General features: G+C 35.6%; 1 long non-coding RNA gene across 1 annotated transcript; it reads left to right on the forward strand.

Moving 5' to 3' along the window:
- The first annotated feature begins 248 nt into the window (after positions 1–248).
- On the forward strand, positions 249–3,799 carry LOC114072765. The gene is made up of 3 exons (XR_003574227.1): positions 249–362; positions 2,110–2,243; positions 3,729–3,799. It is a non-coding gene; the product is annotated as an uncharacterized LOC114072765 (long non-coding RNA).
- Positions 3,800–17,061: the final 13,262 nt, after the last annotated feature.

The following is a 17,061-nucleotide window of genomic DNA, read 5'->3' on the forward strand; positions in this document are numbered from 1 at the left end:
GTGCTCAGACCCTGGTCTACAGCCACGAAAGGTGCAGACACACACGTATGTTCCTGCTGAAGACTCTCTGGTGCCGTTAACGGGGCAAGTAAGGCAGATCAAGATGATGTGGTGATGAGTTAAGACATCAGTTTACACTTGTAAAGGGCATGTGGAACCAGGCATTGCAATTCATTGTTATGGTGTCATCAAAAAGTCCTTTGGCCCGGTGACTACGGATGGCCTGCACCCTGGGTGGGTACAGTAGGGTAACAGCGTGTTAGTACTACAGGATGAAAGGAATATCAGAATCACTGCTGCCATGATGCAGCAAGACAAGTGCCTGAGTCCCATGGATCTACTTGAATCCTTGCTGAGGTCAGGTCATGCCAGCCAGAACGAGAGGGGGGAGTCTAGAGAAAAAGTCCTGATTAGAGCACAACTGAGAAGTAAATTTTATATATTTTGGGATTTTTACTGGTAATCCTTGCTCACATACAAAGTAAAGTAGAGGAGACAAATGAAATAAAAAAAGGACAGACATCACAGATTCTTGTTGCTCTCATGAGATTTGCAGCAAAATTTTCATTGTTTTCAGTGGAGAATTTTGTTTGTATATGGCTTGCACTATCCATCAAAGAAATTATGAAGTCAAAGACACTTCTCTCAGGCAGTTTGAGCAATGTCCATTATGTAAAAACTGGTCTTCAGCCTCGCAACATTTTCCCAGTAAAGTTTGGAGGTTTTACATTTGTTGTTTTTAGAAACACACTTTTTCAAAGAACCCTAAGAATTCATCTGCCATTTGTGTATTCATTCAACCTTCTGTCTGTGAAAGTCTATTTGCCTTGAGAAAAGATGTGTAATGATTTTATATGGAATATGAAATTTTTCTCATAAATGTGATATGACTGAATAATTAATGAATGTCAGAAGACAAGCAGGAAAGCCTAAAATCTAACAACCTCTATCTTCTCACTTTCCATCATCTCAGACTTTCAAATAGGTCTAGGTTTTATAACTTGGTAGATATTAAAAGTCCAATTCTTTTTATATTGAAACCCTATTTCTCCCTTTATGTCTCTGCCCATATAATGCAGCATCCAAATGAGGTAAATATAATGTCATTTGTTCCAATTTAACATTTGTTAAAAATGTAAGAATGTCATACAGAATTATGTGTATTACTCCATAATCTAGAATATATAAATTAAAGTTAGGCTAATAATAATAGTAATAATAGCCTTCATTATATATGTATTTTTGCTGTCATGCCTGGAGGAAGTGAATTGTAGGCACTATCAAGAATACAAAAATTTTCCTAGACAATTAAATGTAAAGGGGAATTTTAAGATTCATCAAAAAATTGGGTTTGTTTGACAGGAACAGGATGTTTTCCTTTGATTAAATGATATTAAGGTATATTTTTAGTTAGGTTGACAAAATTATTCATATAAATGTGTTAAAATCCAGAATAAAAATATACTAACTGGCTGAAAACCAATCAACAGAATTTTGTAGAATATATGGCTGACATATGGTCTGAATAATTTTGCAATTTTCCATGACTTCTTGAATATAAAAATTTCAAAATTGTATTAAGATATTACATAGCACTTTCAAAGTGTTTACTTTCATAAAGAGGAGTCAGATGCCTGATAAGATTTTAAAGTGCATAATAGGGCTACTACACCTACTGGCAACTGCATTGAGGCTTGTGAAAATTAGCATAATGGGGTATTTTTTGTGCCTATATACTTGACAGATACATATCTTTTTCCTTTTTCCTAGAGTTAAGTTTTGTGCTTTACATATATCAGCTTCTTCTCTGCTCCTACATATTTTACTTCCATTCTCTTTCTTGCAACATCTCTTTATTTTGTTTGTTTTCCCTTTTCCTTCCCTGTTCTTTTTTATCTCCTCTCTGCTACGTGGAAAGAAAATATTCCTTGAGGAGACAACATACAATAAATGCTTCACTTAGGCAAAGGTCAGCAAAACTGCCAATAATATCCCTGGTAAAAAATAAACTAACACTATTCAGGTAGATTTCCAATTGACCCCATAACTTTTTCTTATGATCCTATATTATTAGTCAGCAATAGTGAATTGTTAACTCATTTCTTGTAGAAGAACAGGGCAGCGGAAGATGCAAAGCCATTGGAAGAGTACATAAAGAGCTTGAAGAATTAACTTCTGAATCCAGTCAACCAATAAAGTAGAGAAAAAATATGAAACCAATCTTCTAGTCTGATTTCAGCAGGGTGGTGTAATTAATACTATTCTGTTTACTAAGTGTAATTATTTTTCTCCTGAAAAACTTGGACAACTTCCAAATACATACTTTAATTGTTATTCTCCTTGGAAAATGCAGTCCAAATCTTCCTTTTTGTTTAAATTCAAAGCCAAATAAATGTCTTTATATCCTTTTAAGACAGAATATTCATTGCAATTTTAAAAATAAAGGTAACTAAATACATAGTTGTTATATTTGTTAGCAACAGTGGATTATCAAATATATTTACATACTTAGAAAATCATTGGTTTAACAGATAGATTCCTTTCTTGGTGTTCTTTCAGGAGTCAAGGAGAAACAAACATTCAGGACCTATTTTGTTATCCTCCTTTTGAAACATAAACCAGCACTGGAAGTGGAAAGAATGTTGTAGTTCTTGCAGTGAAAGCCACTATTCAGATAAATTGAGAATAATTTGGTTTATTTTTAAAATGCTGTCTAAAGTTTGGTATGGACATATTTATTCCAAATAAAGTGAAAATAAAACCAAGATTCAAAAATTTAAAATGACGCATGCAAACTATGTTTAGAATAGTCCTAATGTAATTCTCAGTTGCTGGATTGATTTGATCTCCTTATTGTGGGGAGAAATTGGACTCTGAGATATTATCAACAGCTTCTAACTCCAATTTGATTATTGCTATAATCCTGACAGTGATTGATTCTGAGTAATTATTTCAGCAGCAGAATTAGATTAAAAAACAATATTCCAGATTATTGAAGACTCCAGTCCATCCTTGTAATTAGTTCCATCTTAGAATGTATGATGCTATCATATTTGAATAATTTAGAGAGGGTTATTCACAAGCAGCCTATGGGGCTACACTTTTATAAGAAAACAGATAAACAAGAAAACATAATATTTCAGGAAACATTGCGATGTAAATTAGCAGCCTCATTGCAGTAAAGTTTACTTTGCCAATGTTTTCAGTTTGTCATGTAGCTCCTAAAATATTACTGGGTACTAAGCAAAAGCCCGGTGCTACAATAATCAGTGATCATGCAGTCATAATGGTGATTTATGATTACTCATGGTGTCATTATCATCATAATTATAGGCTATGAATTAATTTTTCAGAATTGGCATCTGAATAATTTTCAACTGTAGGCCTTTCCTTTGTGAGAAGAATTACTTGCAGATAATGACCATAAAGAATGGACTCGTGAGAATGAAACCAACCAAAAAAACATTTGAAGTTCTTGAGCAATATTCACTTACTATTTTCATTAATTTTGTTTACAGTAATGATGGTTTGGACTAAATGAAGCTTCATTATGCTAAATACTATAAAAAATATGTAGAATGAATGGTAGCTGTCCAAAACACAAGATTAACAGGATTTTATCAGAAAATAAAGAAAAATATGTCTTACATATTGTTATTAATGGAAATTAATGTCAGAATTTTTTGTCTTCCTTCTTTTTGTCCTTTCTCTCACTTGATTAACTGAAGGAGTGGACTCAAAATATTCCAGATTCCAGATTCATTTCAAAGATCTTGATTCCCATGACTTCCCTGGAGCCGAAGGTGGACCAATCCACCTAGGAGAAATCTCTTTTCATCAGGTACCTTGGGATTTGAGAAAAAATATTTTTTTCTCCAGACTCATTCTATTGGGCTGATCTGTCAGAGTTTTGACTAAGACACAAGTTGGAAAGTTATATCAGGGCTGTTTCCAGGTAGATCCAGACAGGTATTGAGTTAGAAAGAAAGGAAGATGTTAAATTCTATGGTGAAAGAGGCAGAGTCAATAAGTCACTGCATCATATATGGAAAACGTTTATGATTCCAAATATCCCAGGCTTTGATCCTGGGCAGACTTCAGTCTCTCATCTTTTTGTCCTCATATAAAGCTCAAGTCATGTTCTAAAGGAGACTGATGTAGTGGAAGGTGGAATGGTTATTGAGAAAAGTGTTGATCAACTTTGAGAAGTTGAACAAGGATAAATGAAATAAGAAAAAGACAGAGAACTAAAAAAAAAAAAAAATGGGAAACTGAATAAAACTTTTGATGTTTAAATTTCTTTTTGCCACTGTTTTCATTTCTTAAAGTGCCAAAACCTTATAATACATGTTATTTTAAAGTATTAAATGTACATGCAGTAAATTAATCTTGACTATGTGATGCTATCAGAAATTAATTGCAAATACAGGGGCCTTGATGGTAACAGAAATGAATATGATTAAGAACAACTATGAATTTTAGTCTGTTACAAATTGACATAACTCTGATGCCTAAGCACGACACAAAGTTTAAAAGTACAAAAAGATATGTCCTCTCTGAACAGTATAAGATTAATGAGCATTCCAAGTGGATAGATACAGTCTAAGGACAGTGCCTTATTTTGCACCACGTTCACAGTGTTTTCTATCACTGGGAAATAAACAATATAATGTCAACACACAATAGATGATGAAAACCTCTATCTCTTACAAAGCATGCATGGAAATTAGCACTTCTCTTGTATCTCTGACTTTCCCAAAGGGATTATGTATACTTTGGCCTTTAGTAAAGACGATGATCTATTCCTGTTTCTTGAAAATTCTTTGGAATAAAAATGCACTGATGTTTTTAGGATAGGCTCATGGAAGCAGTAGATAGGGTTACTGGAAGAATGTTTTCATGAAACTCCAGATTTAAATCTCTAGAACATGAGTAGATGTGCATTTGAACCTTCACTTCTATTTTTTTTTATGCACCAAAATCTTCCCTCCCTTTTTTTTTCTAAATATAGTAATATATTTTGTTTTTCTACAGTACTTCAAAACAGGTAGAAATGCACTGAATAGTATTCTAAATGAAAAAAAGATTGCTATGGGTTGTAGGCTGAACAACTATAACTTCTCTTATCTTGTTTAACAAAATTGAAGGACAAAATCCGGAAGCAGACAGGTAGTATTATTTTTAATCATCACTGTACTCACGACCTCTGAGGTTTATAAAGTTGTAATACTTCCTTCACTGCCACATTACTTTTGTTTTTTTAATCAACAGTACTAACCGTATTGGTAATTGTGATTAAAACAATATCAAGAACAATTTTTATATAAATAATACTGCTTAGAAACAAGAGCAGAAGGAAGCAGTTTGTCTGCATATTTTTAGTAGAGAAATACTTTCCACATTCTAGGCTGCTTAAAAAAATCCTGTTCTTCTAGTGTATCACACTCTATACAGTACTTGTTATTTAACAGTATAGCCATCTACACAACTCTTATTTCCTATATTTACTCTTTTCTTGCATTATTTCTAACAAGAAGGGTAAGCCTTATGAGGGGCTGCTGAGGTCTCTTGGTTTGTTCAGCCTGAAGCAGAGGAGACTGAGGGGAGACCTCATTGCAACCTTCAACATTCTCACGAGGGAAAGTGAAGGGGCAAATACTGATCTCTTCACTCTTGAGACCAGTGACAGGACTCAAAGAAACAGCATGAAGCTAAGTCAGGGGAGGTTTAGGCTAGATATCAGGAAAAGGTTTTTCACCCAGAGGGTGGTTGGGCACTGAAACAGGCTCCCCAAGGATGTGTTCACAGCACCAAGTCTGTCTGAGTTCAAGAAGCATTTGGACAATGCTCTCAGGTACATGGTGTGATTCTTGGGATGTCCTGTCCAGGGCTAACCATTGTACTAGATGATCCCTGTGGGTCCTTTCCAAGGACAGGATATTCTATGCTTTATGATAGAAAGTTTCTTTATATCATTAGGCCAGAAAAATACATTCTCTAACTGATAACAACCCTTCTACTGTCCCAAAACAATTTGAACTGTTTAGCCTCCCGCTCCTTTTCAAGTTTGCTGTTCCAGATAAAAATGCTAGCCTGTTCAGAATGTTTATTTTTTAGTGAACATCAAACTAAACACCTGTGACTAGTGCCAAATTGTCTATTCTTTCATGTTGTTGAGTGTATAGAAACAACACTGAGAAAATTTTTTCAATATTAAACCAGTATATCTTGATTTCTCCAAAGAATAAAAAGTATGATTTTCTTATATGTATTACTTTCCCCCATCACTTACTTATAACAACATATACACTGACTATCAGTGTGACTAATAATACTGCCTGTATAGTAAGTAAATCTCTGTCCCCCTATAAAATAGTTTTCTTATCTCTCTTAGCTCCCCTTCATTATAACTAAACCAAATTAATTTTCTTACAAATGATTTATTTTCCACCATTATTAAGGGAATGCCATTCAAATAAAAATAAACAAAGAAAGGAAAAACAAAGAAACTATAAAATATAAGTATTTAAATATGGTTAACATTTGTTTCTGTAATGTCATTTCAGCAAATGTAGAAAAAACTTTCTCCATTTTCATAGAAGAGGGACGTGAACAAAAAAGAACCCTCCACATGCATCACAATTCTCTTCTTGCTGCAGCCATTTCTTGTATGCTTAGGTGATACATCCATCCTCATTAGCTATTGTTCTTTTTTATGGGAGGACTATCTTGAACAATCAACTACACTAGACTTTACACAGAATAAAAAATAACCTACCTTTGTTCCTTTAGACCTTTATAGATGGTCTCCTGTCCCTTTTTACAATTAATATTGTCTTTTCTAAAATCACTAGAGACTTTATATTTAATTTCCTGTGTGTTCACATATGCCAGAATACATTAAATTACTTTCTTTTGGCATAAAATAGTTCAGTTACAATACATATACAGAGAGTAAAATATGTTCTTGTCTCCTTAATCTACATGCCCAACCAAACATTTTTCACACATATTCTATATAAAAAGATTAGTATGATATTATAATATCACCATGAGAAAGTAGACAGCTTTCTCGAGTGGATACCAATTATTTGTAAATAAAAGTTTCTAAAATTATTTTCTGTATTAATATATACGTTTGAAATTTAAGGAACAAAGATCAGGAAGGTGAAAACTTCATTGAACACTTGATAGTCACTTATAATGAATCATAAAGGTGAAACTAAACTATAGGACCTATATCTACTGAAAAAAGAAAAACCAACAACAAACCAGTTGTCAGGAAATCACTCAAGTACATGAGTAGATATTAAGCCCTTAGCATTACACATTCTCAGGTATTTTGCTTTAATTAAAAATTAATTTTAATGTATTTAAGGTAATTTATTTACAGTCTCATCACCATTATTACAATTCATCATACTTTCATGCCTGGATATTTGACATGGCTAAACTGAACAGCCAGTAAACAAGCGAACAAATCAACATCTGAATAAGATAAATTTCAAGAAAATATGTACAACTCTTCATCATGTACATTTGGAAATATTTTTTATTTCCAAAGCCAGAGCTGCTTGAAATACCTTTCAGTTGTTTTTCTGCCAACTATAATTTTTCTAAAACTTAGCCTAATTCTTCTACACCTGTTTTCTTCTTTGTATGAGAGCTCTTATTACTTGTGATATTTTGTGGAAGTGTCTTTCTTCTGCTTTTTGTATTTTGAGCATTGGAGTAGAAAATGGCTTTCAGTTTTGATCTCTACTCTGTCTCATCAATTGTAGAGCCAGCCTTCCATAGGTTTCTAGTACATTTTGTGTCATTCCTGGTTTCTAATTCCAATCTGTGGTAACAGAGTGTTTTACTAGAGCAAATCATCTGCATATAAAGCTAAGATTGCTATAGAAAATTTACCTGAAGATTTCTCTTCACTCTTACAATCCAGGCTTTTACTGAAGATAAAAATGTATAGGAAAAAGGTTGTGTTTCTGTCTACATATAGTTGCATATCTCATATCAAATTAATCTTTTGGCATACATATGAATTTTAAACATGGCAAGGCTTTACCTACAGTCTTTTCTTCAACCTGCTTTAATATCTAATTAGAATTCACATCAGGAAAGATGTATGATTTGTCCTTTTGGAGGATGCTCATTTAGCACAAGTACAAGACTATCACAAGTCACTGTGTATACCCATTTTTATTCAGCAAAGTGTTTTTGCATAGTGCTACTAGTATACTTCTCCTGAAGAATACAGTGCAGAGATACCTCTGGTGAACCATTTTTAAGTTAATTAGCATGGCACTGAGAGCTGTCTAGGCATGGTAGCAGGGAACACCAGAGAGGCTAAATTACTCTTCTTCTGAGGCAGTTTTTCAGTAGATTAGATTTCACTTCAACTGAACTTTGTGCTATTGCAGCTACTTTGCTCCTGCACGTCTGAGTAAACCTGTGAAAACCTAGTTCAGATTTCTGTATTTTGCAATGTAGAGATGCTGAAAATGCCACTGACTAGCCCTTATTAATAGGAAAAATTGTTTGTAGTCCCAAACAAGTTTTATTCTGAAAATTTGGATTAAAAAATTAAACAAAAGGAAATGTCAGTACCAAGCTAGTATTAAAAATCTTATAATTTGCATCTATCCTGGTGAAAACTCTGATGTTGTTTCACTTCAAACTTCTGTGGACCAAATGATATCTGGTAATCTGAAAGGAACAGATTCTATTAGTAAATGAGAAATTAAGAATTGCCCCTGTAGAGGTAAATTCTCTTATGATCTAAAGCTCCCACAAGACAGTGTTCTGTTCTATTTTGTCTTCATCCAAACTATGCCACAGATGTGAAGGAGGAAAGAAGTGTGGGAAAGAATATGTCAACCAATATGTGTATGTAAGATTTTGTGCCATTCTGTGTTTCTTATTCTGCTAACACAGTAGAATCTAACTATTTGGTTACTTGATTGCTAGTTTGTAATAATAAAAGTCATGTTAACCCAACTACTTAATTTATTTCAACACCAGAACCACTTTTTGCTCAACAGAAGTCAGCATCTCTCCTTTTCTCCCTAGCAGCTCTTCCCAAACCTTTTCTTGAAGAATGCATGGAAGACAGTGAAAAACTCAGCCTGGTTTGCCAGTAATAATGATTTGTTGCATATCAACAAGGACTTCCACCCTGAGGAAGGTGCAGTCTCTTGTTTCTAACCATACTAAATACTTAGGTTTTCATAGGAAATTAAATAACATAAACTAAATCTATTTTATGTGATCTGTTACAACAAATGTGGCTAGGGCTAAGGAATGTGAACATTCCTAATGTATTGCTGCTCTTCTGTATGTAATGATGCTGTCCATGTTTCAAACTTTAATGTTTTCTCTTGGGCTTAATAAGCTAATAAAAATATCCACTAAATAAATTTGTTTTCTAACTCTTTTTAGTGATCTTGGACTTAAATGTATACACTGATCTTAGAGTGTTAGCATTGTGCAAGTTTCAAATCTTTTAATAATCATTAACTCTGTTATCTAGATATTTTCTAATTTCTTCTCTTTTGTCCTGGTAAATCTAATTTCTGATGTAGGTAAACGTTCATTGATTTCATTTGTACAGGCTGTGCTTAAGTAATTGTTTAACATCCTTTCTGTTTTCTTATCCCGTGTCTGTCTAATTCCACGCTAATCAGTCCTCTGAAGGTGACTTTTTCACCGTTACCAGTTCACAAAAGTGGACTGGATATTCTTAGTTATTTATGTGAGAAAGCCTTCCCAGAACCATTCTTTATTATGTGTCTTTTATGGAAGATCTCTTTATTCTTATACGTAACTTTTTATTCCCATGCAATTGCCTGAAATTACCCGACTGAAAAATTCAGATTTAACAACGTGTTTTTCAATTCAAGAGAAGTTTTAATTCAAATTATAGTCAGAAATATTTCAGAAACTATCCTGGGACTAGAGTATGAAGAAAACCTTACGGTCTCCTACATGATTCCTGGATTCTGTGTTAAAATTTGACAGCACCTTATATATTATTTCATTGCTCTGAAGAAATAAATATGAAAATATATAATAAAGTAGCCTTGCATTTATTTTATAGCAACAAATCAGTTTGACTCTGTGATTACATTTTCATTTTTTCGCATTTCAGAGATTTTTGTACTAGAACTAGATAATCTTAGCCTCAACATTGTGAAGGCCAGAGCTGACTCCAGGCTCTAACAGACAACTCCTGTTGTGCAAAAACTAGGGTATTTGAGAACAAGGAGAAGTGGCAGGGAATGTATCTTTATGATATAATGACATTACCAGTGAGATTAGTGTGAAACAATGCAGTTAAAATGGAACAATTAACACCACTGTTAATTAAATATCACCTCCAGGTTACAGTGTTAGCTCTTTATGGAAGGTAATGGAACATTTCATATATTCTCAATCTGGTTTTGCTATTCTACTTGGTAAGTTTTTACACACTATTCTTGTTAAAAAGACACCTTTCCTTCCTAAATAAATAATTTTAAACAGAAATAAACCCAAAGAAGATGATCTAGAATTAGTTTTTGTTTATGATGTCATAATTGTAGATTAGATTTGGTATGAACTTTATGGTGCTCACAAGATGAAAAGTCTACTTTTCTTTTACAATTTTCTTTTAGTTTTTACCATATAACAGAAGTTATTTTAATATTTCCTTTATAACTAGTTTTGACTGGTTTTATTAGTGGATGTTTGCGTTTGTCACAGAAATTGCCATTGTAATGAACTCTAACATGACTTTGTTATATTCTCACTAGAAACTCTAATAAATTACTGAGGTTTTTGATAGACATGTCTTTGTGAAATGAGATGAAATGGTAGGGAGCACAGTTTGTGTTGTCCTTCCACAGATCTCTGTGTTTTACGTCTCACTAAACTCAGTATCCAGAAAACCACTTTCAGAAATATCAGTTTTCCATTCTGTCCTATTACATACATCTGCCTGACACAATAACTCACATGTTTCTTAAAGATTCTTTTGATGTGTGTGCTTTTTAGTAGGTGGCAAGATTTCAGATCATAATGTGCAAACAGAATTAGGATCACAGGCATGGTACTGTCTCAAGTCATACTCTGGTATTACTGAAGTAACTATCTGTTTTTGGTGAAGCCATTCATCCTGAGAATAACTCTACAAAGTGCTATAATATACTTCTATGTGAACTATAGTATCACAGAATCACAGAACATGTTGAGTTGGAAGGGACCCACAAAGACCATCGAGTCCAACACTTAGCCCTGCACAGGATCATCTCCAAGAGTCACACCATGTGCCCAAGAATGTTGTCAAAAGGCTCCTTAACTCTGGCAGAGTGACTACTTCCCTGGGGAGTCTGTTCCAGTGCCCAAAGATCTGGGGGGAAGTACCTTTTTCTAATATCAGACCTAAACCTCCCCTGACACTACTTCAGGTCATTTCCTCGGGTTCTGTCACTGTTGCCCACAAAGAGATCAGTGTCTCCCCTCCTCTTCCCCTCACTAGGAAGTTGTAGACTGCCATGAGGTCTCCCGTCAGTCTTCTCTTCTCCAGGCTCAATAAACTAAGTATTTCAGCGGCTCCTTGTGCAGATGCCTCTCAAGGTCCCTCATTGCCCTCCTTTGGACACTCCCTAACGGTCTAAAGTCTTTCTTGTATCGTGGTGCCCAAAACTGCACACATTATTGATAGTGAGGCCGCCCCAGTGCAGAGCAGAGTGGGACAACCTCCCCACTTGTCTGGCTAGCGATGCTTTGCCTGATGCCCCACCGGATACGATTGGCCCTCCTGGCTGCCAGGGCACTGCTGACTCATATTCAACTTGACGTCAATTAGGACCCACAGGTCACTTTCATTGGCACTGCTTTCCAGCATCTCATTCCCCAGTCTGTCTGTACATCTGGGATTGCCCCATTCCAGGTGCCTTGTTGAATTTCATATGGTCGATGATTTCTCAGCCCTCTAATTTTTCAAGGTCTCTCTGCAGGACCTCCTTGCCTTTGAGGAAATCAACAGCTCCTCCCAGTTTTGTATCATCTGCAAACTTGCTTAGTATCCCCTCCAGTCCTGCATCCAAGTCATTTATGAAGATGTTGAAGAGCACAGGGTCCAAGACGGAGCTCCGTGAAACCCCAGTAGTGACAGGTCACCAGTCTGATGTCACTATTACGCTCTGTGCTTGACCTGTGAGCCAATTGCTCACCCAACATATGGTGTATTTATCCATCTGTGTGCTGAACACTTTGTCCTGAAGGATCCTGTAAGAGACAGTATTGAAAGCTTTACTGAAATCCAGAAAGTTACATTAACTGGCTTCCCTTGAACAACTAGGTGGGTTACCTAGTCATAAAAGGACATCAGGTTTGATAAGCAGGACTTCCCTCTCATGAAGCCATGCTGGCTGTGACTGATGACTGTGTTGTCTTTCAGGTGTTTTTCAATACCTCTCAGAATAATCTTCTCCATAACTTTGCCAGTCACTGAAGAGAGGCTAACAGGCCTGTAGTTTCCAGGGCCCTCATTCTTGTCCTTCTTGAGAATCTGGACAACCTTCACCAGCTTCCACTCATCTGGGACCTCTCGGATTCCAAAGACCACTCAAAAATCATTGAGAGAGGTTCTGTGATGACATCAGCCAGATCTTGGAGGATTCTGGAATGAATCCCATCAGGCCCCTTATATTTGTAGGAATCCATCTTTAGCAGCAGATCCCGTGCAATTTCAGGGTCGACTTGGAGTTGATCATCCTCACAGTCATGGTTCTCCAGCTCAGAGAACTGAGACACCCTTGGTTCATCATCCATGTTGAAGAGAGAGGCAAAGAAAGTATTAAACACCTCTGTCTTGTCTCTGTCCTTGTTTATGAGGTGACCATCCTCATCCTCTAACGGGCCAATGATATTTCTATACTGCCTATTACCACTAATATTTTTTAAAAACTCTTTTTATTGTCCCCCATGTTTCTGGCCAGCTTCAACACCAGTTGAGCTTTGATCACACAAATTTTCTGCCAGTAGTGGCAAGCAGCATCTCTAGTCATCCCATGACACTTGTCCTTGTTTCCACTGGGCATAAACTTCTTTTTCTGCCTTATTTCCAAAAGAAGATTTCTGTTTGTCCAAGCCAGCCTTCTGCCTCTCCTGCTTGACTTCCAACATTTGGGAACTGCTGCTCCTGTGCCCTTAGGAGGTGATGTTTAAAAAGTGTCAGCACTGATGGACCCCAGCACTTGCTAAACATTTTCAGCATATTTGTTAAAAAAGCTGTTTTTGTGGTGCTGGAGTCCATCAGTGCTGATACTTCCTGTTTTAGGTGCCCTTGGATTTTTTTTGGTCAATGTAGGGGAAAAAGGTCTAAGTAGTTATTACAGGTGCGCTGCTACCAGTACTTTACTGTTAGTTTGAACTACATGAGCTAAGCCTGCTAGGAACTCTTGATGTTTTGGGGAATTATTGTAGTTTTTCATCTCTCCTGCCATGAGGGCCAGTGATAAAAGCCAAATAAGAGATGGCATAAAAGCTGTCCATGGAACAGTCAAAATCATAAAGCAAGAACATTTTAGAAACTGTTAGGTACTACAGTTTTACCTTCAGGATGCTCAAAAGAAATGAAAAATGTTCTGTTTTGCTTTGTTCCCTGGTAGTGAAATGTTTGATATGTGCTATTGTGTTTTGGGTGGATAGTGAAGCAATTTCTTGAGCAGGAATTACCTCCAGTTTGTTGTTGGTATTGCAATTAAGCCCAAGATGAATTGAATTGTCAGTAAAATTGGCTGGGTTTTTTGTGTTTATTCTTTATTTTTGTTTGTTTGTTTTTTGTTTGTTTTTTTTTTTTGAGTGGGGGGGTGGTTTTTTGTTTTTTGTTTATTTCGGTTTTTGTTTGTTTAGGGGGGCTGTTTTGTTTGTTTGTTTGGGTTTTTGTGGATTTTTTGTGTGTTTTGTGGGTTTTTGACTGTTAAAAGTTTTTACTTTAAACAATATTCTCTGGTTACTGTTGGGTACTTATAGCTAAGATATGTAAACAGAATGGACCAAGGTCATCCCTGGCATAATTCACTGGAATTCAGCACTGTCACACCAGGAGTGAATTTGGCTCAATGTTTTGGCATTAGCAGTAAAGGTCATTCCTGCAGTTTGCCCTTGCTATAGAAAGTGTGATCAAAAAGTTTTCCATTTTATTTCCCTTTTGATGGTCACATTAAATCTTATTACACTGTTGGTACTTACCTCACTGAGTGTCTGTGGGTTTTCTTTATAGGCAAAGCTTTCATCCCTGGACATCCATAAATAACTCTATTCACCACACTTTCTCCCACAGCATTTGAGTTATGCTTCTGAGCCGAGACAAGTGTTAGCTTGTATGTTCTGCAGATGGATTTCTACTTCATTTTAGTCCATTTCAGAGAGGTTTTCTACTCCTGGATCTTCCATTCCAATCAGATCCATCTGCATGTTCTCTCCTCCATGCCTTTGAGAGGGCACTTGTCCAACTTTTCTGATTAAAGTGGATACACTACTCTAGATACAGAGCCCTTGAAAGCAGAAGCTGCTGTTGCAAATTCACTTCTTAAATTTGTTTCTGAAAAAGATGCCAAAATAAAAAGAGAAAAAGTGCTAACTGCATATTTTTTCAATAAAAGGGTTAGTATTTATGTACTCGGGGAAGTTATGACTCAGTTGTATATTATTCAGAATTTCATTTGTGTAAGTTACTTTCTGATTAGTTATTGATTATAATCAGAACCCTTGGAGCTAAATGTGCAATATAGCTAATAACCAGATCTTCTGCAGATGAAGAGCATTCTTAAATATAATTTTGATGCACTTTACACTTTCTATTTATTGAACATTGTCACAAATGGCAAATTGCAGCAGGCCATTGAAACTATAGCAGCGGCAGAAGGTTTGCAGTATTTCTGTAAGCAGGGGAATGAATCTTAAAAAAAGTCTTTTTTATCTATCTCTAAAGTTAAAGCAATGAAAAGCATTTTAAAATATCCCCTTCTATCTAATTTATTTGGATGTAGGCTGGTTAAATCTCAGGCACTGACTCTAAGACCCTTATAATAGGAAGGTGCCCCGTCAGCTCCAACTGGCTGGTAGGGCTTATAGGATCAGACAAGGGAAGAAAGTTCATCAATCTGCACTGACTGCTGTGTCACCTAGGAGGGTCCCTGGTCAAGGCATATTTCCCAGCTTCACGACTATGTTATTCCCACCCTATCAGGCCACCTGGGCTTCAGATAACAGCCTATCAGAAGACTGAAAGCATCAGGTATTTATCCAAGATGTGTGCTCGTTTCAGTCCTGGGAGGTGACTTCAGAACTCTGCTCTGGACACAACAAAAAGTTTCTATGCAATAGCAAAGGTACAAAAAAAGAAGGGTTACTACAAGGCACAAAGGATCAATACCAAGCCCAGCAGCCAATGGGTGATGTGGAACTGGCTGCAGAGTGAAACATACTCCTTTGATCCAGGCAGTATATCTGGCTGCTTTTTCGGTGTCTTTTTCATGCTTAGTGCATATTTGCTGGCAGCAGACATGGAGGTCAAAAATATGCACTGAGTCTGTTAAAGGGCTCCCCTGAAATTAATGGGAGTCTTTCAATGGGTTTTGGCTTAACATATTCTGTATCAATGAGTTAGAGAACTGTTTTCTTCCATGAGTTTTGGTCAGTAAATTATAGTAGGCTATAAAAAAATATATAAATATTTATAATCTCTCTCATGAGATAACATTGCATTAATATTCACTATATATAGAAATCCCACTGACAAGATTAGATAAAACTTTGGAAGTAGTAAATTTATTTCAGTTCAACCAGAAGTTATTAAAGTTGGGGTGGGTTTTTTTGTTTGTTTTGGGTTTGGTTTTTTTTGTGGGTTTTGTTTTTTGTTTGTTTCTGTTTGGGGTTTTTTACTAGTATATAATCTTTTTGCTGTTTTTAATTTGCATTTTGAATCAATCAAATCATGGAAAGTGAAACAGCAAAAATTGCAACATAGTACATAATACAGATAGTGAGTTTGAAAATGGACAAGAATTTGTTTCAGGGAGAAACCGAGTCTTTATGAAAATTACATACTTTTTATGAACTTTGTCAACACATTTGAGTTTGTAGTGAAAAAAAAAACAATAAAGAGTGGTTAAATAAAGCTCAGATTCTGAAATAAAATGTATTGTTTGCCTTGTTAATAAAAGAGTTCTAATACCATTAAAAAAGCATATGCAACTCTAGTACAAACTCCATGAAGACTCTCACGTTAAAGATTTTCAGCTGAAGTTTTTTACCTCTCGTTACATCTCTGTTACTTGATTAAAAATTCGTGGCATGTATTCCCTGCATCTTAGTTATGAAATTGTTTGATGACAATCATAAACCCCTGACTACTAGATACAGTACCCGTGAAAGCTTTTGAAATTATCTTTTGAACACACAAGAAGAAATTTAAAAACCAGATGGAGAAATTATTTACCAAAATACTATCAGAAATATATAGGCTTCAGATATCCTGGTCAACAGAAAGGATGGCATGGGGTAAACAGGGTAAAACAATATAAAAAATATCTGATAAATTATATTCATATGTCATGGTGCCAATCTGTGGAAGAATTGGAGTCTCTCTAGACTGTGGATCTGGCTTTATACTCATCCTCCTCTGCAGAATTCATAAGATGCTAACAAGTCACCCCAGATGACAAGTCCTAGACTAGATGATCATTCCATATTCTCATTCTGGAAATTCGGACTGTCCAAGTAGTTAAAATAAAGGAGAGTCTTGGGATTTTAACTGTTATTACACTATGTGGTCTCTTCTATTTTGCATAAGGAGGAGAAATCACAAATGCAAAGGAAAAAATTTCTAAATGTTTCAATTTAATTTCAATCTGTACTTTAAATAAGCCCATTTATATATCTAGAAGGGGTCTCATTAACTGATTTGAATCAGGGTTAGAGCTTTATAGTCTCTTTTTGCTTTCTGAGAGCTTGATGTCTCATTTCATTATGTCACAGTTTTTAATTCTAGCAGAGGTAAACCTAGACAATATT

Source organism: Empidonax traillii, unplaced genomic scaffold, assembly GCF_003031625.1.
Source record: "Empidonax traillii isolate 1590-97213 ecotype Southwest subspecies unplaced genomic scaffold, ASM303162v1 scaffold30:size3273891, whole genome shotgun sequence".
Classification (NCBI taxonomy): Eukaryota; Metazoa; Chordata; class Aves; order Passeriformes; family Tyrannidae; genus Empidonax; species Empidonax traillii.